This window comes from Rattus norvegicus, chromosome 8 (assembly GCF_036323735.1).
Source record: "Rattus norvegicus strain BN/NHsdMcwi chromosome 8, GRCr8, whole genome shotgun sequence".
NCBI classification, from domain to species: Eukaryota; Metazoa; Chordata; class Mammalia; order Rodentia; family Muridae; genus Rattus; species Rattus norvegicus.
In genome coordinates this window covers 55,233,403-55,259,170 of record NC_086026.1, presented here as the reverse complement: position 1 = coordinate 55,259,170, position 25,768 = coordinate 55,233,403, and the positions used below count along the sequence as shown (strand labels likewise).

General features: G+C 44.3%; 1 protein-coding gene and 1 long non-coding RNA gene across 3 annotated transcripts in view; both read right to left on the bottom strand.

Annotated features, from left to right (window-relative positions):
- Sik3 (SIK family kinase 3) overlaps positions 1 to 25,768 on the bottom strand; it is a 210,170-nt gene that overhangs the window by 159,968 nt on the left and 24,434 nt on the right. The gene's annotated exons all lie outside the window — the stretch shown is intronic.
- The window catches only part of LOC120094333 (uncharacterized), a 108,244-nt gene that overhangs the window by 58,367 nt on the left and 24,109 nt on the right, over positions 1 to 25,768 (bottom strand). Inside the window, exon 2 of the long non-coding RNA XR_005488642.2 lies at positions 1 to 25,722. This exon is cut by the window's left edge and continues 58,367 nt beyond it. This is a non-coding gene — a long non-coding RNA (uncharacterized LOC120094333). The remainder of the gene's footprint in view (positions 25,723 to 25,768) is intronic.

Here is a 25,768-nt window from a genome sequence, read left to right as displayed (position 1 = left end):
TCATGACTCTCTGGTAGTCACTCTCTCCATACACCTTATAACACTATACAGTTCATCCTAGTTAGCTTTCACGTGCTATGAAAAAAGAATGGCCACCTTGGGGAGGAATGGTTGATTCCTCTTACACTTCCAGGAAAAAGTTCATCACTGAGGGACAGGGCAGGAGCTCAAGGCAGACACTAAAACAAAGGCCATGGAGGAACGCTTACTGACTTGCTCTCTGGCTTAACTCAACTATCTTTCTCAGGATCAAACCCAGAGCCTCAAAACCACTCTAGCGAGCACCAGCCTTCTCTCTCACAGCCTGGGCCGCCGCCCAGGGGATAGATAGGCCCTCCCACGTCGCCCAGCTATGCAATGGAAGCAGGTCCTCAGTTGAGGGTCTTTCTTCCTGGGTATGTATGGATTTATGGCAGTTGTCAAAAACCATGAGCGTGCCCATCACTGTCTTTCTTCTAGAAATCATGTTAGTTCTATTACCTTTCTTTCAGCGTATCGAGATTTAGGGCCTAGTGCCGCAGCCCGGTGGGAGAGTGCTTGCCTAGACCCTGAGGCTTGCTGCCCAGCACCACAAAAACAAGTAAAGTATTTCAATTTAAATAGACTTCAACTTTAATGTAATGAAACCAAACACTTTAAAGTATTTCTTTTAGACTTACTGTCACTGCTATTAACATTATATACTTCCAAAGGTCAATGTAAATGTATTGCACATTTTGACAATTAAAACCACAGTGAGGGGTTGAGGATTTAGCTCAGTGGTAGAGCGCTTGCCTAGGAAGCGCAAGGCCCTGGGTTCGGTCCCCAGCTCCGAAAAAAAGAACCAAAAAAAAAGAAAAAGAAAAAGAAAAAAAAACCCACAGTGAACTGCCTTCAAAAGGTTATTTGGAGGGCTGGGGATTTAGCTCAGTGGTAGAGCGCTTGCCTAGCAAGCACAAGGCCCTGGGTTCGGTCCCCAGCTCCGCAAAAAAAAAAAAAAAAAAAAAAAAAAAAAAAAAAAAAAAAAAAAAAAACCTAAAACTAAAACAATTTTAAGGGGCTGGGGATTTAGCTCAGTGGTAGAGCGCTTACCTAGGAAGCGCAAGGCCCTGGGTTCGGTCCCCAGCTCCGAAAAAAAAAGAACCAAAAAAAAAAAAAAATGTTTAAAAGGTTATTTGGGTGTGATGGTCCACACTTGTGATCCCACACTCACGAGGCTTGTGTTCCAAGTACCCGAAATTAAGATCAGTCTCAGCTACAGAGTGAAGGTGGAGAGGGAGACGTGGCACAGTACTTAGGAGCACCTAGCATTCTTGCAGTGATCTGGGGTTCGGTTCCCAGCACCCACACGATTCACAATCATCTCTATCTCCAGTTCCAAGGGACCTGACACCATGTTCTGACTTCGAAGGCACCAGACACACATGTGTAAATATATACGTGGAGGTAAAACATTCATGGGAATAAAATACACAGTATTTTTTTAAAATTGCTTATTTTTTAAGGCAGAAATTTAAAATCCAATAAAATATGTAACTCTATAAATCGAAAGCCTACTAAAAGTCTCTGTAAGTTATCACTGGACATCATATTTGCCCAATATCTACTAAGAAGACCTCTGAGGAACATGGCCAGGACGCAATGCCAGGACCTTTGGCCTGCCATGTCAGAACCTGCTTCCTCTAAAATACTTCGTCATTCTCCAGAGTTTGGCTGGGAACAGGAAGTGTTTCTTAGACATTTCAACAACCTCACACAAATATTTACTAACAGTTGATTCCATCCATTCCCCTACTACCTTCTTGCAGAGGGTAAGTTAGCAAAGTTGTGTGATGTGTAGAAAAGTTCTTTTCCAAAGTTGGCCTACCCCATGTGCAAGGCAGGCACACACACATTTCCTTCATCTTAACTCGGCCCAATGGGGTTATAGGTCCTGAACTCCTTCCCTCACTTGGACTCAGAGCACTGGAAGCTATCACTCACAGTCCCCCATGCCAAGAGAAAGAACAGTTGTGAGCCCAGACAAGCTCAGCCGCGGGGCTGTGTCTATGCTCCTAAGTGTTTAGGTGGAATCCACATACTGTAAACTTGGTCTCTGAGTGTGTCATTCCCCTTAAAAGACAACGCAGAGCTGAGCAACCATCACTGCCATCTGATTGCAAAGCCCTGTCATGGCCTCAGAGAGCAGTCCTATTCCCACTGGCAAGTGCTCCCATTCCCACCTCCATCCAAGGTGCTGGGGTTCACGATTATCTATGGATTTGCCTGTTTGGGACAACAACAACAACAACAACAACAACAAGCCAACCAGAAAGGGATAGGGCTATGCGTCAGTATAGAGTACTTGCTCGGACACAAGGCCCTGGCTCAATCTTTAGCAATGATACAAAAATAAAAACACCTTGCTTTGTCCTTGAGCCTCCTGCACGTGTTCTCCGTTTTCTTGTTTTTAGGGATGCTGGAGACCAAATAAATCCAAGACCTCACTCGTGTTGAGCAAAATGTCTACCACCAAGCTACATCCACCGGCTGTAAGAGTGTTTTAGAATATTTCCTTCCTTCCTTCCCTCCTTTGCTGTTGTGGCTCTAAAGCAGGGTCTCCCTCTACAGCCCAGCTTGCTCTGAACTGTCTCACCTTCTTGAGACCTGGAAGTAGAGGGGTGTGCCGCGTGTCTGGCTCTGAAGCGACTTACGTCATGGAAACACATCCACTGGGAAGAACGCGAGCATCAACAGAAATGACACAGAGATGCACTCAAGCAACATCTCTGTGTGACGGCTGCAGCCAGCACTACTGGGTGACATCACACACTCATTCCATCCTTGCCAACACCTCTTTTAAAATTCTGTTGAAGACCAGTTAATGTCAGACTTCTGAGGTCATTTCCATTAGCCCTTTCCATCAAAGATCAGACACCAGACGACCCAGACTGATTAATACTCTAACACGGTTAACAGATATGAGGCCATGACTGTTGTCCATGTAGTCAAAGGAAGAGTGAAGTGGGTGGGAAGAAAAGGGAAGGGAATAAATTTCTCACCATAAAAATATTCTTCAAAATAGCATTAGATTTTGGGGTGTGTTTGGTTGGTTTGTGGTTTTTGAGAATATAGAAGCCCAAGCTCATCTTAAACTCTAAATTCTTCTGTCCCAGCCTCCTTATAGTGCTGGAATTACAGGCGTGCACACCAAAAATGGAGCTTTAAGATGAAGCCTATACAGTAATCATATACGACCCACCACTGGAGGATGTGAGACAAGATTATGCAGAACTCCATAAACAAATTCTGCAATTTCCAGTGATTCCATAATTAAATCAAAGTAAATGAATCTTAAATGAGGCTTAGGTTACACTCGATGGCACACAGCTTTAACCCCAAGACTGAAAAGGCAAAGGCAGATCTGTCCACAGGCTTGAGGCCAACCAACACAGTGACTTCCTCCAGGCCAGTGAGACTCGTCTTTCAAAAAGTAAAAGAGGAGAGCACAAGAGATCATTTTAGAAAGACACTGTCCTAAGAAAGTCTGAAAGGAAAATGCAATTCACATGAAAAAAAAATTAAAACTAGCCCAGACAACCCACACTGTTCACTCACGGATGCTGTGGGAAATGAGACAGGAAAGGCAAGAGGAAGCAGACTGCAAGAGGCCTGTGGGAGTCAGTGTTACATGTGACTGGACTGAGCTAAACACTGCTGACATAGCAGGTAACACACCCTTCCAGAACACCTGTTTCTAGGTCAGAGCAGCACTCCCATCAGCAGGCTGGAGGAGACCATTCGCAGCAACATCGTAAACAGCAGAGCAGGGAGGAAAGGTGAAAGAAGGCTACAGAGCCTGTCAGCCAATTCCCAGAATAAACTGACTTGTGTGTGTGTGTGTGTGTGTGTGTGTGTGTGTGTGTGTGTGTGTGTGTGTGTGTGGTGTTTGTGTGTGTTGTTGCTTCTATTCTCCAGAGAACTTGACAGACCCCAAAGGTCACGCTAAACAACTCAGAACTCCCCCAGCACAGCAGGGCACTCCGAGAGGGCTTTAGCTTATAATGCATAGGAGAGTCAGTGCAGGGTAGAGTAATATGCAACAGGAGACAAGACTCAGAGCAAAAGGCCTCAAGGCAAAAAGAGCAGTTACTACTGCAATAGTAGGCCAAGCAGGGCCTGGTGTAAAGTGTCGGCAGCAAAACTAGACCACAGGGTCTTGATTACTTAATACTCTGCAATCCTTCACAGAAAGCCTGTGTCTGGCACATTCCAAGCTCTGTATCATGCTTCTGATAAAGACGTATCTTCTTATTGGACATGGAGACACTCAGAATTTTAGCATTCAGGGACAGCCAAGGCTACATACCAATACCTGACTCAACAAACAAACAAACAAACAAACTTAAAAAGAAATCTCTTTTCTGAACTTCCTAAGAAAAGAAAAAAGGTTGGGATTATACGCGTTAGTGGATTTAGAAGAACAGTGTTGAGGGGCCAGCAAGACTGCTCAGAAAGTAAACGTGCCGTAGATAGGAGCTTATCACAAAGCAGGACAACCTGAGTTCAATCTGGGACCCCTCTGTTAGATAAGGAGAACCAATCCCAAAAGCCAGTCTACAAGAATGGTGGCAGTCCAACACGTGCCTGTACATACACACAAATAAATACAAGTTTATTTCTTTGAAGAAAGTTTAAAAAGGAAAACAACTTTACTTCCATTCAGTAAAGCAAGCCATGGCCAGGCACGGTGGCATATTCCTTTAAGCACAACACTCAGGAGGCAGAGGCAGAGGATCTCTGTGAGTTCCAGGCGGGCTAGGCACAGAACGTGTGCCTTTGGTAAAAACCACATAACAAGAGCACTGCTTTCACTCGGAGTGGCTTCCTCCCAATGCTACATGCAGTCCCTAGGAACCTACCTACTACAGGTCGGAAGTGTCACTCCCACAACTTAGTTCTCACTAAAAAGCCCAAGCTGGAGTCTCCTTTTCAGAGCTTTTATTTCCCAAAGATGATGTGGAGAGCTGCTACCCAGAAGAGTCCAGCATGTCATTGTAAGTGGTGGCTCCCTGTGTGTACCACCTTTAGTGATGCCATAGTCCTCTGGGGAAAATAAATTCAGAAAGAGCCACTGGAATTCAAAGTGGCAATCAATCAGTATCATTACAAAGGTGTCTAAGACGGCTCTGAGGCTAGTAATAGCTGTTTTGATGTTCAGTGTGGCCGGCTCTTTTAAAAACGTATTTCAGGGGGTTGGGGATTTAGCTCAGTGGTAGAGCGCTTGCCTAGGAAGCGCAAGGCCCTGGGTTCGGTCCCCAGCTCTGAAAAAAAGAACCAAAAAAAAAAAAAAAAAAAAAAAAAAAAACGTATTTCAGTCCTCACTAGATGAATATTGTCCATTTTTTGGTTTGGTTTGGTTTTATCAGGTGTCCACATGGAGGTTGGCTTTGAACTTACTTTGCCGCTGAGGATGATCGTGAGCTCCAGATGCTGGGATTCCAACCCCACCACAGCACACCAGGCTTTGGTAGATAAACACTGAGGCGAAGGAGCTCAGCATCTCTGTCCTCCACTGTAGCTACGTCTGCACAACTACTAACCAAGGCAGACTGACTCCAGACTCCAAACTCGGTTTAACTGTTTACTAGATTGCCTCCTAGTGAAGGCAATTAGTGCTGTCTTGGAGGACAGCTAGGAGTAAAGAGAGAAGAGAGTAGGTAACATTTTAAGACCCGCACTGAAGAATGCCCAGGAATTAACCAAATAGGCAAGGCCCTCGGGGTGGAATGCTGGGCACTATCAGCAGGGTGACTCAGTATCAACATTTTAAAAAGCACAAAGAGGTCTAGAGAGATGGCTCAGTGGTTAAGAGCACTGGGTGCTCTCCCAGAAGACCCAGATTTGAGTCCCAGCGCTGATATGGTGGATCAAGCCATCTGTGACTCCAGTTCCAGAGGACCTGGTGCCCTCCTATATCCTTCACAGGTACTGCATACACAAGTGCACAGGCATTCATACAGGCAAAAAACACAGTGGATATAAAATAAACGTTTAAAATAGATCTACTATAATCTATATATCTAACTATATCACCCTTTGGAATATACCCATCTTCCTATAGAAATATTTGCTCATCTGTGTTCATTGTTGATATATTCATAATAGCCAGAAATTGGACACAGCCTATATAACCATCAATTAATGAACAAATAATGAAAATGTGATACGTTTACAAAATGAAATATGATTTGGCTATTAAGAAAAATTAAAATATGAAATTTGCAGTTAGTGGATGAAGCTAAAATCCAATCATCCTGAATGAGGTAACCCAGACCCAAAAACAGAGACGCTGCGTGTTTCCTCCTTGGTGTGGATGTCGGCCTTTAAGCTTTAGATACACGTGTTTAACTCAGATGTTAGGCAGCTAGTAAGGAACAAAGGGAAGGGGTAGTGTCTTCCAAGGAAGAGGAAAGAGTGTACAGTGTTATAAACTGTAATGGGAAGATTAAAAAACTTAAATGGGGAGGAGGAAGAGCAGGCAGGTTAAAGGACGAAATGTGGAGGTGAGACAACCAACACTAAGGGCCTTTGGAATGCCATATGGAGACCTACTACTGCAGAAGCTTCCCAAAATATACAAAAGGAATTTAAAAGGAGCCATGTAATGGGGGAGACAGCAACAAATGCCACCAAGTAAAACCTCCAGTGCCAGGAATGGGTTATCTTGTTGAGTCATAGTCCCATAGACTCCTGCCCCAAACATCACAGGCCATTGCTAGGGCTATTGGCTACCCTCCACAATGTGAATGGTAAGGCCAGGACTGAAACGCCGCTTATTTATGCCAGGCTTCTCTAGCCTGGAGAAATGAAGACAGTACCCAAGTCAGAGCTTCACCCACACTGACCAGCACATACAGTGTTGGATGGTTCTTTGTACACTACAAAAAAAAAAAAAAAAAAAGGTATTCATCAATGTCATCCAGCTACAAAACTTGCAAGCTAAAACAGTGACCTGCCCACAAGATATACTGGCACAATGGTGGCACAAATGTTATGGAAGTAACCAACCACTGTGTGATTGGATTAGGCCCATACTATGGGATGGAAGCTATCCCTGACACTGCTAAAGTGACCAAGAACCTGAGACTAGACAGGCCACAGGAGGAAACCTACTACTATTCTGCTAAATGAATGTAGCAATAAAATGACTCCTAATAAGATATTGCTACACCAGTGTATCACTCAACCCTCATCAGAAAGGTGTCTTCTTGTAGCCGATAGTAATTAACAGACGCCCACGACTGGACATGTGTAGTGAGAGATTCTGAGCATTCAGTCCTAACTGTGAGGTCTCTATCACACCTTCTCCCCTCAGGGCTCAGGGATCTATGTGAAAGAGGTGGCAGGAAGACTCTGAGAGCCAGGGGTGGTGAATGGAGTCTCCTAGAGACAGGACTGATGTACAAATGGTACACACAACTTGCATAAGTTCAAGACATACAAAATCCCAGCACTGAAAGGAGTAAGCAGACACAAAGCCCTACCCTTAACCAAGAAGCTATCTGCAACTGACCATGCTGGGTTTTCTCTAATGCAGTGACTTTGCGTATTTTCTTTTTCTTTTTTCTTTTCTATTTTTCGGAGTTGGGGACCGAACCCAGGGCCTTGCACTTGCTAGGCAAGCGCTCTACCACTGAGCTAAATCCCCAGCCCCGACTTTGGGTATTTTCAAGCACTCTCCAAACAGGCCCCAGGCTCGGGAACAGCTAGCCAACACAAACTGGACCCCTTGATGGATGTGTGTGTGTGTGTGTGTGTGTGTGTGTGTGTGTGTGTGTGTGTGTGTGTATGTGTGTGTGTGTGTTCTGTTTGATTTTTGGTTGATTTATTTGGCTAGAAAATGAAAGAACATGAGTTGAACGGGTAGGGAAGTGGAAAAGATCTGAGAGAGTTGAAGGACAGCAAGGTGTATCATCAGAATATATCGTATGAAAATTTTAAGCCAATAAACACAGAAGATGTAGAGGAATACTGAGAACAGCAGGAGCTGATGTTTAAACATTGAGAAACTGTGTGTTCTGGGATGACGCTAAATGCTTTTATAAAAATAATGTTGCTTCATATTAAAAGTTCTATCATCATCACTTCAGTGTGGGAACAGTGAGGCTTAAGGAACATACGTAGTTTTATTCAAGGTTATGGTCATGAAACACATGGAGTAAGCTGAAGTGAAGGTGTCTGGCACAGTCCAAACTAGCTCTACCAGGTAGCTGAATGCTGTGTGGTCTCCAGTAGAGCTGAGAATCCCTGAGACACAATGTTACAACATACCACAATATCACCACTATTTTCACCAGTAGAACTTGCTGAGAGCTCGCTATGAGACTATGTTCATCCGAGCCACACAATCCGGGAATGGGTACCACTATTCTCACTCTTTTTTTTTTTTTTTTTTTTTTTTTCCGGAGCTGGGGACCGAACCCAGGGCCTTGTGCTTCCTAGGTAAGCGCTCTACCACTGAGCTAAATCCCCAACCCACTATTCTCACTCTTACAGAGGGACAGAGAACACGAGAGATGAGTTAAGTCAGCCCACATTTCTCAAATAGAAACTGATTCAACCTGATTCAAAAGCTGGTCTTTCTGGTTTGGACAGAGAATAAAGAAAGTGAAAGAGAAGATGGAATTTGAGGAAGAGTCAAGGTCTAAGTCCAGTGAACTTTCAGCCTCCCAATGCCATCATGGTGCTTACAAAATGACTGTGGTAAATGGGAGGAAGAAACAGAAGGGGGTACTCTGACGTGCGCCCTTGAGTCCACAGACCCAGAAGAATACACAATCGTGGATGCTGCCGATTTGAATCTGTTTCTCCAGGAGAAACGTCAAAGTGCATCAAGAAGCCGGGATCACTGACACAGAAGCACCGGACGGAAGGAGCAACCGCAACAAGTGTCTTCCCAAAGGAAGGGGAGAACTGACCAAACGCAACAGCGTCATGTCCGACAGTGAAGACAGAAAGTTTTATCTGGAACACTGTAAATGAATTCTTGAATTTAAAAAAAGAGTATCTACAACTGCTTAAAATGTAGGCCACTCGAGAACAGTGAAGAGAAGTAATGAGCAAAGAAGTCAGCAGGGAGCTGGAAGTGCAAGCCAGGGGGACACTGTTTGGAAGGAAAAGGAAAATTTGAAGGTGGTGGTGACAAGCAGAGTGAGACTTTCAGAGAGGTGGGCTTGGCTTACGGTATGGCAAGGTCTTCCCAGTGAGGCTGAGCTGCAGATCAGGGGCGGACGAAAAACAACCCCAAGTCTGGTAGTGACTAAGAGAGGCACAAGATTGGGCTGTGTCAACTTTTTCTTTAGCTGTTGAGGATCACATCCTTCCCTTATTGTCCTTTTTCTTTTCCTTTTTTCTTCTTTGCAAGCAGGCCCAGCAGAACTCCTGAAGCTGAGGTAAGCTGGCTGAAGAATAAGTCCTGTAACAACACTGACATACTTACTAACCTTAAGTGCCCTGCGGACTCCACAGCCCACAAAAACACAGGCTGGGTGGAATCTTCAAGGTTAACAGGGTTGAGTGCTTAGGCTAGGACAGGGCCACTCTGCTTCCCCAGAGGCATAGAGCACATACGGAGGCAGGCTGCACTGTTGGCCACTTCTCTGTTGGCCTTGCAGCTAATCTCAAAAGCCTTCCCTATCTGTACTCCAGCATGGAGACACCCGCCTTTCATCACAGACCTGTGGAGGACAGCCAGTTTCCCCAGTGGGAAACTTGTATAAGGAAGACCGTAGGCTTGAATTAGACCTTACTCTCCAATATTAGGAGACCTCTCACTAGGAGGTGCCGGGTCTCAGTGAAGCTTGTTCATATTACGCTGTGAGCACTATAACTGTCTTTGCATGAACATTGTATGAAATGACACTTTGGCTATCCCCATCTCTACCATGTGCAACAACAGTTTGAATGTCACCCAAAGACTCAGGTCGCACACTGATAAAGAGTCTCGGGGCCTTTAAAATGGAACAAAGGGCCTAGCAATCTTCATTCCATCCCAGGGACCCCCACGGTGGAGGAGGGACCAACTACTGTAAGTGGTGCTCTGACCCCACAGGCACAATCCATCAATTAATCAATGTAGTAAAAATTTTAATGAAGGCAGGCATAATGACCCATGCCTTTAATCCCAACACTCAGGAGAATGAGGCACGCCGAGCTCTTAAGCTCAAAGCCAACCTGGTCTACATATATAGTTCCAGGTCTGATAGGGCTACCTTGCCAAAGCCAAAACCAAAACCAAACCACCACCACCACCACCACCACCACCACCACCAAAGGATCCTATGTGCCCTGATCCCAATTCCCTTGATGGTCAGCTAGCGAAATGACAAAGTAGTATGCTTTTTTTTTTTATTTTTTTATTAAAAATAAAAACTTGGCTGGGGAGCAACTCAGTGGCAGACAGCATTTGCCTAGAATGCTCAAGATGGCATGTTAGGTCACCAGCAACAAACACACACATACAAGTCAGAATGGTGGGTGTATTGTGTACACCCCCCTTTGGTGTATTTTAAGTGCCCACTGAAGAGTTTCACCTTTTAGATACCCAAAGTTGACACCTCCAGCAAAGTGAAAGACGAGAGAAAAAACTGGAGTGCAGGTACTGATCGTCCTTACGTCCAAAGTACAAACAGCACACTTAACAGGCAGAGGGGTTATATTTTAAAATACACAAGGGATTTCAACCCTGGGGACTTGGAAGCAGAAGAAAGGCAAACAGGAAAATCACACTGAAAGCCCCAAGGAGGCAGAAAGGGAGGACATGATTTATTCAGCACCTGCCCAGGCACTGGAGAGTCAAAATGCTCAGCTCCCAAAGGCTCAAAGTCCACCCAGGAAGGTGGACAGGGGCAACAACAGAAGTGGACAACAACAGCAATCACCATTCCACTACAGAGCACAGACTTTGTGATGTGAATGTCTGGGTTCAGATCCCAACTCAGCTGTGTGACTGGACAAGGGACTTCACAGTCTTTGTTCCAATGACCTCATCTACAAAAAGAGCCGTTATAAGTCTCGCTGTTTCTTCACTGGTGCTAACTAACTCGTTCAGTAGGCACGAAAACTAGCTAAGTTCCTCTGTGGAAGTACTTAGCACACGTGACATGTCACCTCGCTATGCTGTCAAAGGGATGGACTTATGCAAACGGAAGGTCAGGAAAATACTAGCTGAGAAACTGACACCTATGTTCCAAACACAAAATCAAATACAAAGCAAGTGTGTAAAGAGAAAGTGTGTCCAGCAGACAGAATGTTTACAAAGTCCTATGCTAAAAATGAGCACAGCACGTTAGGAAAGACCAGGGAACCCGAGACGCCCAGAGGAGAGCGGGAGGCTGGAAGACCCCATGGGCTGCTCAACTTGTGCTTCAGTCTGATCAGAGCAAGGTAATACAGGGCAAGAGCTGTTTCTCTGTCTTTCTTTTTTAGGTCATTCTGCTAAAATGTGAAGCCAGCTGTGACCAAGGGAGATGACACAAGTCTGAGGAAAGTGGGGAAAGATTCAGAAGAAACAGCCATTCGGCACAGACAAATGAAATCAACTACAGACAAATGAGAAGACTCTCAGAGAGAACAACAAGCACAGATGTGGCAAGAGCTCATGAATTAGTAATAGAACAAATGAATATGATTAAGTCATTTCTCTGGGACTAGAGCAGGACCACAGAGAAAGGGCAGCACTGTGCACCCACAGCTGGATCTGCACGGCATGAGAGAGGGACAAAGATGTGGGAGCAGTGAGGACACTCGTGACTCACTGAGTGACCAACTATGGTGTCCATATGCGACAGAGTAATGCCAGAAAGAATGTCACCAACTGGTAGTCAGACACAATTCAAGTGGCTGGTGGCTCCTGTGAACTACGAGACTGTCTTAGCAAATCACATAACTAAAACGTGTGTGTGTGTGTGTGTGTGTGTGTGTGTGTGTGTGTGTGTGTGTGTGTCTATGCACGTGTGAGTGCAGAAGTCCTGAGACCAGAAGTGGGTGTCAGACCCCCTGGAGGTACAGGGACAGATGGCTGCACATCATCAAGTGGGTGCCCCAAGTGCTTTTCTTTCTGGGGTGGAGTCTGGGAGTAAATTATTGGAAAGAAATCAGAAGACATGGCTCAAACAAGAACAATCAAGTTGGGGAGCAGCACATGGGCACGACATGGAACACCTAAAACCCCATAATCTAGAGGAAGACTAGGGGACCTAGTGCAGCTGGAGCGATTGAGTACAGACACCCTGGCTCAAAAAACTAAAGGAGAAATAAAAGATCACATCAGAATGAGATCAGGACATTGGGCAAAGGACGTTCGTTCACAGACACCAAAGACCCATGAGGCCAAGGACGAAGGAGAGAGATACTTACAAAGGACGGAAGTTCATTTTCGTTACCCCCACCCCCATCCCACCCACACACCTTTTCTTTTTGAGACAGGATCTCACTGTGTATCTCTGGCTGCCCTGGAACTCTATGCAGACCAGGTAGATAGACATGCCTGCCTCTGCCTCACAAGTGCTGAGACTAAAGGTGTGTGCCCCACACCCAGCTTCATTACATTCATAAATGTGACACCTAGGAATGTTTTAAAGTGCGAAGAATCAAACTGCTGTGTTACTTGGGGGTGGGGTGGGGTGGGGGAGGGTGTTTCTGACAAACAATGTTCAAGAACTTGCCTGACAGCAGTAGTGCTAACTAAACTGATACAAAGTCCATTGAAGAAAGCCCTTCCCACTCTCCTCTCTCTGGTCTCACTATATACTGTCCAGGAGGAGCTCCAACTCCTGACCTACTGTCCCCATACTCCAGATGGTGTCACCTTGCCCAGCTGAGAAACATCCTTACCTGGGGTCTTAGTGTCTTGTCCTGTCCCGTGAAAACACCCGGACAAGAGCAACTAATGGGAGCAAGGGTTGGTTCTGGCTCACGTTCAAGCTACAGCCCATCCTAGTAGGGAACTGGAGCCAGCAGGAGCTTGAAGCATCCAGTGGATGCTTCCTACTGTTCCGCTCACTCTCCATCCCACACAGCCCAGGACCCCTTGCTGAGGAAACAGCCCTCCCTACAGCAAGATGGATCAATTAAACAAGATAATCCCCCAAGGGCATGCCCACAGGCCCATTTCCCAAGTGATTGAGGCTACATTCTGTCAAGTTTACAATTAACACTAACCATCACACCTGAGGATCATTTACCACAACTAAAAAGCAAACACCACGCATAATGATAAAAACTAAAGGACAGACAACAAACCCGGGCCAGGAGAAGAGCTTTCTAGATTACCTATTTGAAGACAGACTAGTATTCACAAAACTACACAAAGGCATCTTAAATGCAACAGTAAGAACAAAAAACTTAATTTACAAATGAGATCGTGAAGTAGCTTAGCTGGTAAAGGTGTGTGTTTGAATCCATGTAAAGTCAGAGGGACTCCCATAGTCCCCTGACCCCCTCAGTTACTGTCTCACACATACACACATACATAAACACACACACACACACACACACACACACACACACACACACACACACACACACACACGGGAAAGAGCGGAGGGTAGGAGAGAGTAGGGGGGATAGTTGAGACAAGCCTAAAGAGAGTATGGGTGGAAGGCCTAAGCATGGTGGGGCATGCTTTCAAAATGGAATTGTTAGGACATCAAAATGAGCTCTAACAGGTAAATGTTGGGAACAGGGTGACTGGAACAAATTAATTAAGTGTTCAGGGGATGTCATTCTCTGTGACTCAAAGGCCTGTGAGCGCACCAGTCATTGCTGGAAACACGCCTATGCACCTGGACTTCAGTAGCAGTCCGGGTGATTTCCATGAACATTAAAGTTTAGAAGTGCTTAACTGAATGGTATTTTTAGGGAAGCTTTTGTTCAACGTAAACATCATAGCTACTGCAGAGATCCAAGTCACCATCTGCTGACGATCACAGTCTGCTCAGAAGACACTGTCACCTATAATGGTCATGAGTTGGCTATACACTGTAAGGTAGTGGAAATTAAAATGCCTTTAATGGCAGCGCTGGAGATGCAGAAGCAGTCTGGTCTACAAAGAGCTGTAGGACAGTAAGGACTACATAGAGAAACTGTCTTTAAAACAAAAAACAAAAAACAGTGAAGGACAAACACAAAAATAAGTCACATATGTCATATACTGCAAGCCCACTTCCAGTGGGTGGATAAACAATAAACAAGTTATTAGGACAACTGTTAACCAATCCTTTGTAAGTCTGACTCTTATCTTCCCCAATGGACAACCATTTCACAGGAATTCCAAACTTAAACACTAGGCAGTGTGTGGCGGTCTGTGCCTGTAGATCCAGCTACTTATGGGGCAGGCAGAGGCATGCAGGCTGCTGAGTCCAAGGGTTACACAGGCAGCACAGCAAAACTCTTACCTCTTTAGATGATTGACAGGTAGGTAGGTAGGTAGGTAGATGGATGGATAAATAGATAGATAGACAGACAGACAGACAGCTAGATGGATAGACAGACAGACAGCTAGATGGATAGACAGACAGACAGCTAGATGGATAGACAGATAGGCAGACAAGGTTTAGTACCTGCAATTTCTCTACTTGTATGGCTGAGGCAGGGGGATCACAAGTTTATGGCCAATCTGATCAGTACAGCAGATCTGTCATGTGAGGGACAAAGGAAGGGAGACAGCTTTAACAAGCTAGCAGAAAGCTGGAAGATGGTTCCGTGGTTTAAAGTACTTGTTGGTCTTGCCAAGAACTAGGTTTTGACTCCCAGCACTCACTTGACAGCTCAGAAACATCCTAACCCCAGCTGCGGGGGCTCCTCTGACCTCCTCTGACCTCCATGGGCCCCAGGCATACACAGTAGTGCACAACCACACATGCAGGCAAAATATCCACACACAAAAACTTAAGGACTTTTTTAAGCAATCAGAAAATTGGGGATGGCAGAACCAAGCTGCACCAGAATAAAATAAAACCCCAAATGCGGGCCAATGGTGGTATAAGCCTTTAATTTCAGCAGAGGCAGGGAAATTTATGAGTTTGAAGCCAACCTGGTCTACACAGCCCAGGATAGCTAGGGCTACATAGAGAAACCCTGTCTCAAAAAACTGTAAATAAAGATAGATAGATAGATAGATAGATAGATAGATAGATAGATAGATAGATAGATAGATATAGAGAGATAGATAGATCGATCCTCCGAAATCTACCTGTCAATACTTTATACTTTGTGTATACCAAAAAAAGTATGGAAAAACACAAACCAAACTGCTAATAGTGGTTATCTGTGGAGGTTGAAGCGGGCTGCAGTTAAGACCTACATGTCTTTCCTTTGTCAATGAACGGATACAAACAACACTTTCCACATTGTCTTACTTTCCTTTTATTTTAAAATTAGTGCTAAGTATTTGCATACGTGGATATAACAGATATACATTTTCAATGAAACAAAAAGGCTAATATTTCATCAGAATGATATCCTCAGTAGAAAACATGTGTTTCATGAATTCCCCAGGCATTTACTTGACCCCAAATATTATGACATTTAGAAAATACATTCTCGTGTTATCAAAATTTTCCTAAGATTCTTAAAATAAAAACACATCAACTCTGTCCTTTCCAAATGGGCCACCAGATCCAGATTCCAATGGCCAGTCTCAATTCAAGAGTAAACTGACTAAACCTGTCACGATATTTAACAACATAACACAAAATATTGGCCCAAAATGAAGCCCATATGTCCAAACTACGCCTGATAGTAACAGACAGCAACTGTTTAAAAGTCACTGAAGGAAATACAGCAACTTAAATTCATTTCAGTTTCAATTCTGAATCATTTCTCAGTCACTAACCCGGGAAAAAAATGTTTGAGCCGTTTGTCACTCTGACTAATTCCAAATCACTAGGCACAGGCAACTCTGTACACTCATCATGTCTGCTGTGAGCTTGGGGCAGCCTGAGCTACAGTGTCAGGACAGCCTGGGCTAAAGAAAGAGTCTTCCTCTGTGTGTGTGTCTCTCTCTCTGACACACACACACACACACACACACACACACACACACACACACACACACACACACCTACCTGCAAGAAGAAAGATTTGTCCAGAAAAAAAAAAGGTTCATTTAAGCAGATGGAAAGTCTTGTATATACAACTCAGATACCAACTTAATTCCCTAAACCATCATGGAAAAACGTGGAAACTACTTAAGTCCCTAAAAACATGGAAGGCAAGATTAACAGTAAAATCACATAGTGTGACTCTAATTGGGCTTTTTGCTCCTTTCATGAGGTTAGGCTCTTGTGGATGACTCAGAATATACAATGACAAGTTTCCCTATAGGGTGCACTTGGAAACTCTCAGCTGTTCTAGTGAATCGCAGGACTGAGGTCCTTACCGTTCACACACGTGTACTTCACACCCACCTGCCCATCACTGTCCCCAGAACGTCAGTGCACTGTGAGGTCACGAAACCGCCAGCTGTGGAAGTACCCGTCCCTCTCCTACAGTGAGCTCAGAGGTCAGGCTAACAATCAGTACCCATGCTCAAAAGACCCTTAACCACCGTGAGGCCAAAACGAATGAGGCTGGAGTCCCCCCAAATAAAAGATTTCTTGCCTCACACTACACATGCAGCAGCCATTTTTACTACCTCAGAGCACCCTGCTCAGAGCTACAGAGTAACATTCTCACCTGAGCAAGCTAGAACTGGCTGCCAGATGGCTCTCAGTGCCAACGTTCACCTTTTCCAAAAGGTACACAACCTCCTTTGCCTGGTTTGCCAAGAAAGAAGTGTGTTAAAAATAAATAAATAAATAATAAAATCATCAGAAGACTTGTGCAGGCATTCAGAGGTTTTCTTAAGCACATGTAGGTGGTACACGTCTTCAGTCCCAGCACTAGAGGAAGAGGCAGGCAGGGCCACATAGAGAGTTCCGGCACAACTGGGACAAGGGATCCCCATCTCAAGAAACGAAAAACCAAAACTGTCTGTATTTATTTACTGCCCGTGTGTGCCTTAGCACTCCCATTACAAACTGATGAAGGGTTTGCTTGCTTGCTTTGCTTTTTTCTTTGCCTGTGATACTGAAAATGAAACTGGGGTCTTGCACAGGTTAGCAAGCACTAGCTAGCACAGGCTAGCAAGCACTAGCTAGCACAAGCTAGGCAAGCACTAGCCACAATCCTCAGCCCACATGAACTAGCTTCAGATGTCTCATTTGGTGTTGGGTGTGGGGATATATACCTTTAATCCCAGCACTGTAGAAGCAGAGGACAGGAGATCACTGTGAGTTCAAGGCCAGCCTGCTCTATATAGTGAGGATCTTAGGGTGGTTTACTGGATAAGGCCTTGCTACCAGGCCTTATGACTTAGGTTTGATCCCTGAGATCCATATAACAGAGGAAGAGAATCGATACCTGCAAACTGGCCTGACTTACAAACCCACATACATACTAATAATGATGTAATTTTTTTTTAAAAGCACAGAGTATTTTAGAAGAATTCAGAGTGATGAGGAGAAAGTATCAGTAGATGGAAGATAGTTTCTTAGATATGATTACCAATAATTCATAAGAGAAAAAAATGAAAGGGCTGAAGAGATGGCTCAGTGGTCAAAACATTTGTTTCTTTTAAAGATGTGAATTCTGCTCCCAGCAACCACAACTGCCAGTTCCTGACCACCAGTAACTCCAGCTTCCAGAGGACCCAACTCCCCTTTTGGCCTCCACAGAAACCTGCACACACATGCACACACATGTGCATATATAGACAAGCAGTCTCACACACACACACACACACACACACACAGAGAGAGAGAGAGAGAGAGAGAGACAGAGACAGAGACAGAGAGACAGACAGAGAAATTAAAACATTTTAAAAGAGAAAACAGAGAAACTGGAATTCAGAATAAAAACTCTTGCTCACACAGTGGGAGAGAGGGCTCGGTGGTTAGGAGCGCATGCTGCATTTTCAGAGAAAAGTGAGTTCAGTTCCCAGCACCCATGTCAGGTGGTTCACAACCGCTAGGTACTCTAGCTGCTGGGGAGATTTCAGGGTCGTTGAGTACTTGGACTCATGGTATTTGCCCATACATACACATAAATAAAAATAAATTTATATTATGTATAAATTTTAGAAAAATATTTACTCATAAAAAGACACCTTTGCGAGGACAAAAATATAATACACATATTTGTGAAACACTTTGTGATAAAGGACTTAAACCATAATAAAAGAATCTGCAAAACTTGGCAAGTTCATTCCTTTAAAATGGATCAAGTCGGGGTTGGGGATTTAGTTCAGTGGTAGAGCGCTTGTCTAGCAAGCGCAAGGCCCTGGGTTCGGTCCTCAGCTCCGGAAAAAAAAAAAAAAAAAGAATAAAATGGATCAAGTCGGAAGGTATGTCTGAATGCCAGAGTCTATGCTTAACAGGTTCAAAGCCCTAGGCTCAATTTCTAGCACCACAAAAAATAATCAAAAGTTTCTTTCTTTAAATAGGTCAGAAAAAAATTGTATGGACACCTACCAATGTTGATATTCAGTTGGCAAATAAGTACATAAAAAGATATTCATATCACTAGTCCATAGGAAAGTGCAAACTAACACTGGGAAATAGCATGTACAACCACCACTAAAATTTAGAAGCGGATCAGCCAGCGGGCTCAGCAGAAAGGCTTTTGCTGCCATGACTGACAACCTGAGTTTGAGCCCCTGCCCCTAAGCCCCTTGTGTCTAGGAAAAACCGAACTGACTCTTGACAAGTTGTCCTCTAACATACACATACTTACTATGGCACATGCGCAGATGTGGACACACACATAAATGAAATTTTTTTTTAATTTAAACATCATCACCACCAGCATCAAGTGATGGGTATGGATTTTTGTGTACCTGAGCCTGTCGTGAGAATGTCAGTTCTTTAAACATAAATGTAAGCATAAGCCTACCAATCCCATGGCCTACCCATCCACTCCACTCCAACAACCCCATGACCTACCCATCCACTCCACTCCTGGGAAACTTTATTTGCATCAGCTACAGCCTAGAAAGGACCCAGGTGAGGAGGTGAGTAGAGCCGGTTGCACCCTAGGATTACTCAGCAGAAAAAGGTAGAACTTCTATACACATGAGAACAATGGATGAATCACAAGACAGAGGCAAACATCAATGACTATTTATCTGGCAGTGGAGCACAGTGGGACTAAATGCAGACAACATTAAGAAACTTTTGGTAATAATTGTTCTATATCTTGAGATGTGCTCATTAAATGGGCTTATATGTTATAAAATATTTTTTCTCATTTTGGTTTTACCAAGACAAAGTTTTCTTTGTGTAGGCCTGACTGTCCTGGAATTCACTATGTATACCAGGCTGGCCTCAAACTCAAGAGATCTGCTGCTGTGTGCCACCACTGCCTGACTAAAATATCAACTAATATACTAAAAATGGTTTAATTTTATGGTATGCAAATTATACCAATAAGATTAAGAATATTAAAATAGCCAAGCATGGTGGAACATATCTGTAATTCCAGCCCTTGAGAGGCCAAACAGAATACACACACACACACACACACACACACACACACACACACACACACACACACGTAGAATAAAGAATAAAGCAAGAGATACTTGAGGTCAGCACTATGGAAGATAAAGAGAGTTGAGTCTCAGTGCCCAGGTCTATGGGAGCTGAGATCTACCTGCCTTTGACATCATCACACGTCATTAAGCTCATTAACCTCCATGTGCCTCAGTCCCACCTCCTGTTTAAAAACAGAGAAATCCTTCAGACGCTCTGGTGTCTGTTTAAAAGAAAAGACTACACAGCCAGTTCCGTCATCTTTACCAAGGCACACCACCAAGAATATACAATGACACCAAAACCAAGTATTAGCACATCTTAGTCAAAAATGGCTCCCTAGAGCTGCAAGATGCAGTCAGAATGCCTCAGTCACTCTGACCCCATCCCATCTACAGGACAACAGCCTGTACCGCTCCCCCATCTAAATTCCCCACCCCTTCTTAAAATTACATTTACTTAGTGTGGTGGTCAGAACTTGGGGTAGTTTGTTTTTTCCCAATGCCGTGTGGGTCCTCAGACTTGAACTCAGGTCACCAAGTGGCCTTCCAAATCTGCCTGTGCCCATACTCTCCAAAGTCCAATTCTCATATTTTTATTTTTAAGAATGGTCTCTAAAATCACCTACAAGCCCAGTAAAACCACTTAATTCTAAACCCAGTGTTCTCTCTGCGCCAGCCAGGTGGCCCGGCTTGTAAAGGTTCTTGTTGCAAACCAGATGCTGGGGACCAGAGCACTAAACACCTGTTCACCTCCCTCGCACCTTCAGTCTTGGCTTTTTTGGTGTCAAGGCAGGGTTTCTCTGTGTAGCTCTGGCTTTCCCGGAACTTGCTCTGTAGACCAGGCTGGCCTCGAACTCAGAGATCTGCCTGCCTCTGTGTCCAATACTGAGATTAGTCGAGTGCACAACTCCACCCTGCATCACCATGCCCAGTATTTTGTTTGTTTTTTATTTTTTAAATGAAATGCAGACTAGCAAGTCAAAAAGCTATTTTTAGGTAGATGTTGTTATGCTTTTAATTCTATCATTTGCGAGGTGCAGGCAGAGGCAGGCAGACCTCTGTGAGTTCAAGGCCTACCTGGTCTACAGAGTTAGTTCCAAGACAGCCAGGACCACACAGAGAAATCTTGTCTAGAAAAACAAAACAACAAATACGCCCCACTATTTTTAAAAGCAAACACTGTAACACAGTACAGTGCAAAGACACACAATTTGATACACATCAGGAAAAGATGACCTTTACTTTCTATAGTCAAACTATTACACTTCTCTGAGAGCAGTGGACTGTGTGTATAATCATCCCAAATCCGAGCTTAGGTGTTTCTGAGGTGTTCCTTGGTCCACATTGTTTTCTTACTTAATGAGGGCTACAGTCAAGTCCAGAGATTAAACAGGCTGAGTGCTAGCAGGAACTGCTGGTTCCTCATGGTTTTAATTCTGAATATTAAGTAACTGTATTCAGAAACCTTGTACCTCAAGTCTCATGATTCCTGCATTCAGTTATGCAGTGACTCCTGAATTGTTACCCATGACCTGGACGAAGGTCTATCCTAGTCTTCATCTTGCTTGTCTGTGAGAACAGGATGGTCACAGGCTGCAAGTCCCTCTTGGTGCAGGCTGGCCCAAACTGGTAGGATGTAAGATCGCTGCCAAAATGGCTCCCAGATAACCCTTGCCTCTGATGTAATGCTGTCTGCATGCACACAGCACACACTCTGGAGTCCTGACAAGTGACAGCTACCACACGGACGCCTAGAAAACATTATTTTGGGGGGGGGGGGGGTGTCCAAACTCCTGGAAAAATCAGAAAGAAAGAAAAAAAGAGCATTCCTCTCTTTATTACTAATCTACTGCTCCACTTACAGAATAAAGGCTGAAAAGTTTGAATTAGAGCTTATCTCCCGCTTCTCCTATTGGCTGGTCTCCTTCATGGCTCAACCAGTGTGCCATCTTCTTACCAGTTCCACAATTCCAAGAGGGCAAAGGGGCCAATTCTAGGGGTAAAATTCAGTAACATCCCATCTAGGGACAGGAAGATGGAGGGGAGGGGGAGGAGGAGCAAGAGGAAGAGGAGGAAGAGGAAGAGGAGGAAGAGGAGGAGGAGGAGGAAGAGGGAGAGGAAGAGGAAGAAAAGGAGGAGGTGGGGAGGAGGAGATGGAACAAGTGTTTGGCTATTTTGTCTTCATGGACTTTCTGGTGTTTATGGAACTTTTTAACCATATATATGGGGAGTAATAAAATTAAATCCCATGAGCCTCCCATGGCCAGCAGCCGACTTAGCCCAATTTCAGTCCTTCATCCCCCCAGCAGATTCCAGACATCCTGTCACCCATGCCATTCAGTATACACTTTTTTTTTTTCATCTTTTTTTTTTTTTTTTTTCCGGAGCTGGGGACCGAACCCAGGGCCTTGCACTTGCTAGGCAAGCGCTCTACCGCTGAGCTAAATCCCCAACCCCTCAGTATACACTTCTAAAGGTAAGAGTGTTAACAGAACTGTCCCACCTAGAAAGAAAAGGAGCTGCCAGTCAATAGTAAATCTCCCACATTGTCTATCACATAATTTTTTAGGAACTGGTTTGTTCTGAACCACAGTTTAGGATCACCGCAGGATTGCAGTGATCTCCTTCCTCCTGCTCCACAATGTCTTAGTGAGACTTCTAGGTGTAGGCCAAGGGCATCTGCCTTTCTCCTAGTAAAGAAAACACCCCTTCAAATTCCCAGCAACGCTGTCTGCAATTCCCCACGAGCTGTTGGCACATTCTAAAAAGCATGTGCTCCAGTGCCGTGGGTGCTTCCTTCAGCCCTGAGCTGCCACGTGTACACTCGCTGCTCGGGGGTTTCTACCTTTCCTTCACACACGGAAAGCACGCTGGCCCGCTGTAAGTTTCCCGGAGAGTTCAACATTTCACTTTATGTTGCTGCGTTTGTCAGCCTCCCCTTTTAAGTGAGTTACTTTCTTTTTTAGCATTCATGAACTAAGGCATAGTAGTGCGTACACAAACCAAAAGAAATGGGAGCAAATTGCTAAGAGTTCAACAGCAGTTTTTCTTCTGGGTTGTTTGGTTGGTTGGGTTTTAGGGGTTGGTTCTTTGCTTGCTTGTTTTTGAGACGGGGTCTCACTGTTTAGCTCAGGCTGGCCTTGAACTCAGAGACCCCAGTCCTCTGCCTCCCAGATGGAGGCACTAAAGGCATGTGCCATCACTCAAGTTTAATTGTTCTCTTAGTCACAAGGGGATGAGATCAGAAAGTAGGCATTAATCATGTCGAATCCAACCCATTGCTAGACAGTAACATAAATGCAGATGTACATGTGTATCAGCAGGGTCGTCTCCCTTCCTCCTCAGAATAAACCAACAGACACAGGCGAAAAAGTTAAAAGGAAAGTGTTATTTTGGGTGATGGGAAACTGAACCTAGGGCCTTGCACAACTAAGCACAAGGTTTATGCTAAACTACATCTCCAGTCCCCAGAAGGAATTCTTTTTTGGGACAGATAGCATCTCATCACTGCATCTAAGGCCCAGTGGCTAGTTACCATGGATTTCAGCAGGACAAACAGAATGAAAACCCTTCTAATTGCCCACTTCCTTGGACTGAGCAGTAGGGACAAGTATCACCGTCTGCCCTTGAGGGATTTACCTGAGCAGGTAAAACAATACACCAAAGCACTCAGGCCACAGTGAAGGTCTACAAATAAGCACTGGACTGAATGTGTTAACCAGGTAAAAGTAGTACAGTCCGAAAAAAGTGAGTCAGCAAGTGCCAAGTAAGAGAAAGGGAACTTTAAAAAACTATTAGTAGGGCTAGAAGGATGGTCCCACAGCCAAAAGCACTGTCTGTTCTTACAGAATACTATGTCCGCAGCTCACAACTAGCTCCAGGGGATCAGAAGCTTTCTCCCAGTCACACATACATGCAGATACCCACATATAGACACACACATACATGTGAATAAAAAGCATTTTTAATTATTAGTAGAAAATACTTATGAAGAAAAAGAGTAAGAGAGAGGGGAAGGCACACCACATAGAGAACAGCCTTGGACGTTGAAGGCAAAGTTGAGTCAGGAGGAACAAACTAAACTCTAGAAAGCAGAAACTATGACTCTCCTCTTGATCCTAATGTGTGGGACAGGAACACTAACACTCAGAAATGTGTGGCAGAGAGCGAGAAGCAGTGGTGTACACTTATAACCCAGCACTTGGGAAACCTGGGCAGGAGGACCTCATGCTCAGGTCAGCCTGGGCTACATAGTGAAGCCCTGTCGCAAAACAATGAAAGCGGGGTTGGGGATTTAGCTCAGTGGTAGAGCACTTGCCTAGAAAGCGCAGGGCCCTGGGTTCGGTCCCCAGCTCCAGAAAAACAAAAAACAAAAAACAAAAACAAACAAACAAACAAAAAAACAATGAAAGCATTAACTACTAAAATAAATGTCTAGAAATCCCATTTGTTTCCATTGTCACTAATTTTACATTGCCACTTTCTAAAAGATTTACTTATTTATTTAATGTATATGAGTATTTTAATTGCACACATATCTGTGTCCCCTGTGTGTGCCTGGTGCTCACAGGGGCCAGACAGAGGGTATGGGATTCCATGGAACTGGAAAAACAGATGGAGTAACGTGAGATTCCATATAGGAAAGAAACTCGGGTCCTCTGAAAGAGCATCCAATACTCTTAACAGTTCCTAGTCTACAATGCCACTTTTTAAACACCATTAATTAAAACTGTAAGCAGCGTTTTCCTGACACGGTTATTGTCTTTGTAATGTTGCTGAGCATAACCCAGAAAGTGTACTAACACTCTCCAAACAGAAGCAACACTAATTGATACAGAGGAATGCTTTTGCTACCTGCCAGTGGCACTGGGAGACCACTAAGGTCAGTCAGTCTCCTTAGTGGTTGTGTAATTAAATGGCTTAGACTCAATTGCAACAATTAAGGCCAGAGACAGGAGAATGTAACCTAGCAGAAAAATCCATGACTAACGCTGAATCACAGTTTCCAAGTGATTACTTCATCAAAACATCACCCTCCCATATTAACACTCCCCACAATGGTCCTTGGAAGTACATCAAAGGTGTTACCCAAAAAGTACTCAAGATTGCAGGACAATGCTGAAACTGGAGATAGAAAAGTCGACAGGCACCTGACATTTTGAACCTTTCCTTCCTCTAACTTTGGAATGGGAGAATTCATGGTCATGATTATAGGTTTCCATGTATACAGATGTGTAATAACATCTCCCAAATCGAAAGCTGAGATCCCACACTACCATCGCCACCTCAGGAGCGCTTTAACCTCTATGCAGAAGGACTTGGAGACAGAACTAAATGTATATTAAAGCCACACCTTTAAAAATAGTAAAAATTGGGGTTGGGGATTTAGCTCAGCGGTAGAGCGCTTGCCTAGCAAGCGCAAGGCCCTGGGTTCGGTCCCCAGCTCCAAAAAAAAAGAAAAAAAAATAGTAAAAATTGCCAGACAATAGTTATATATACCTTTAATTCCAGCATTTGGGAGGCAGAGACTGGTAGATCTCTGAGTTCAAGACCAGCTTGGTCTATACAGTGTGTTCTAGGTCATCCAGAACTACACAGAAAAATCTTGTCTCAAAAAATATTAAAAATTTATTTCTTTTGTGCATGGGAGTGGGGGTCACAGGCACACAGGTGTGCACATACAAGTTACAGCACACGTGTGGAAGAGGGCAAGTTTCAGGAATTGGTTTCCTCCTTCTATCATGTAGGTTCCTGGGTCTTGAACTCAGATTGTCACGCTTGTTAGCATGTCCCTTTACCACTAAACCATCTCACCAGCCCTCCCTCTTCCTCTATGTTATATACATACTCAGCACCTCCATTAGTCATGTTCCTTGGGGTTTCTTCTAGTCTTTCATCTCATATCATCCTCAGCAGGCCATAGTGTGACGCCTTTATGGAGAACACTGGTGAGATGCTGGTTAGGGTCAGTTGAAACTGGAATTCTAGTGCTCAGCTCTGGCACCTGAAGCCTGGTTATCAGCAAGAGAGCAAGCAAGAGCCTCCAGTCCTGCAGACCAGACCCACTTAAGCCTCTCAGCTCTGCTACTGAAGACACAGAAAGATCTGAACAAGTTACAGCTCAACACCTGCTGCCCTCGACACAGAAAGATCTGAACAAGTTACAGCTCAACA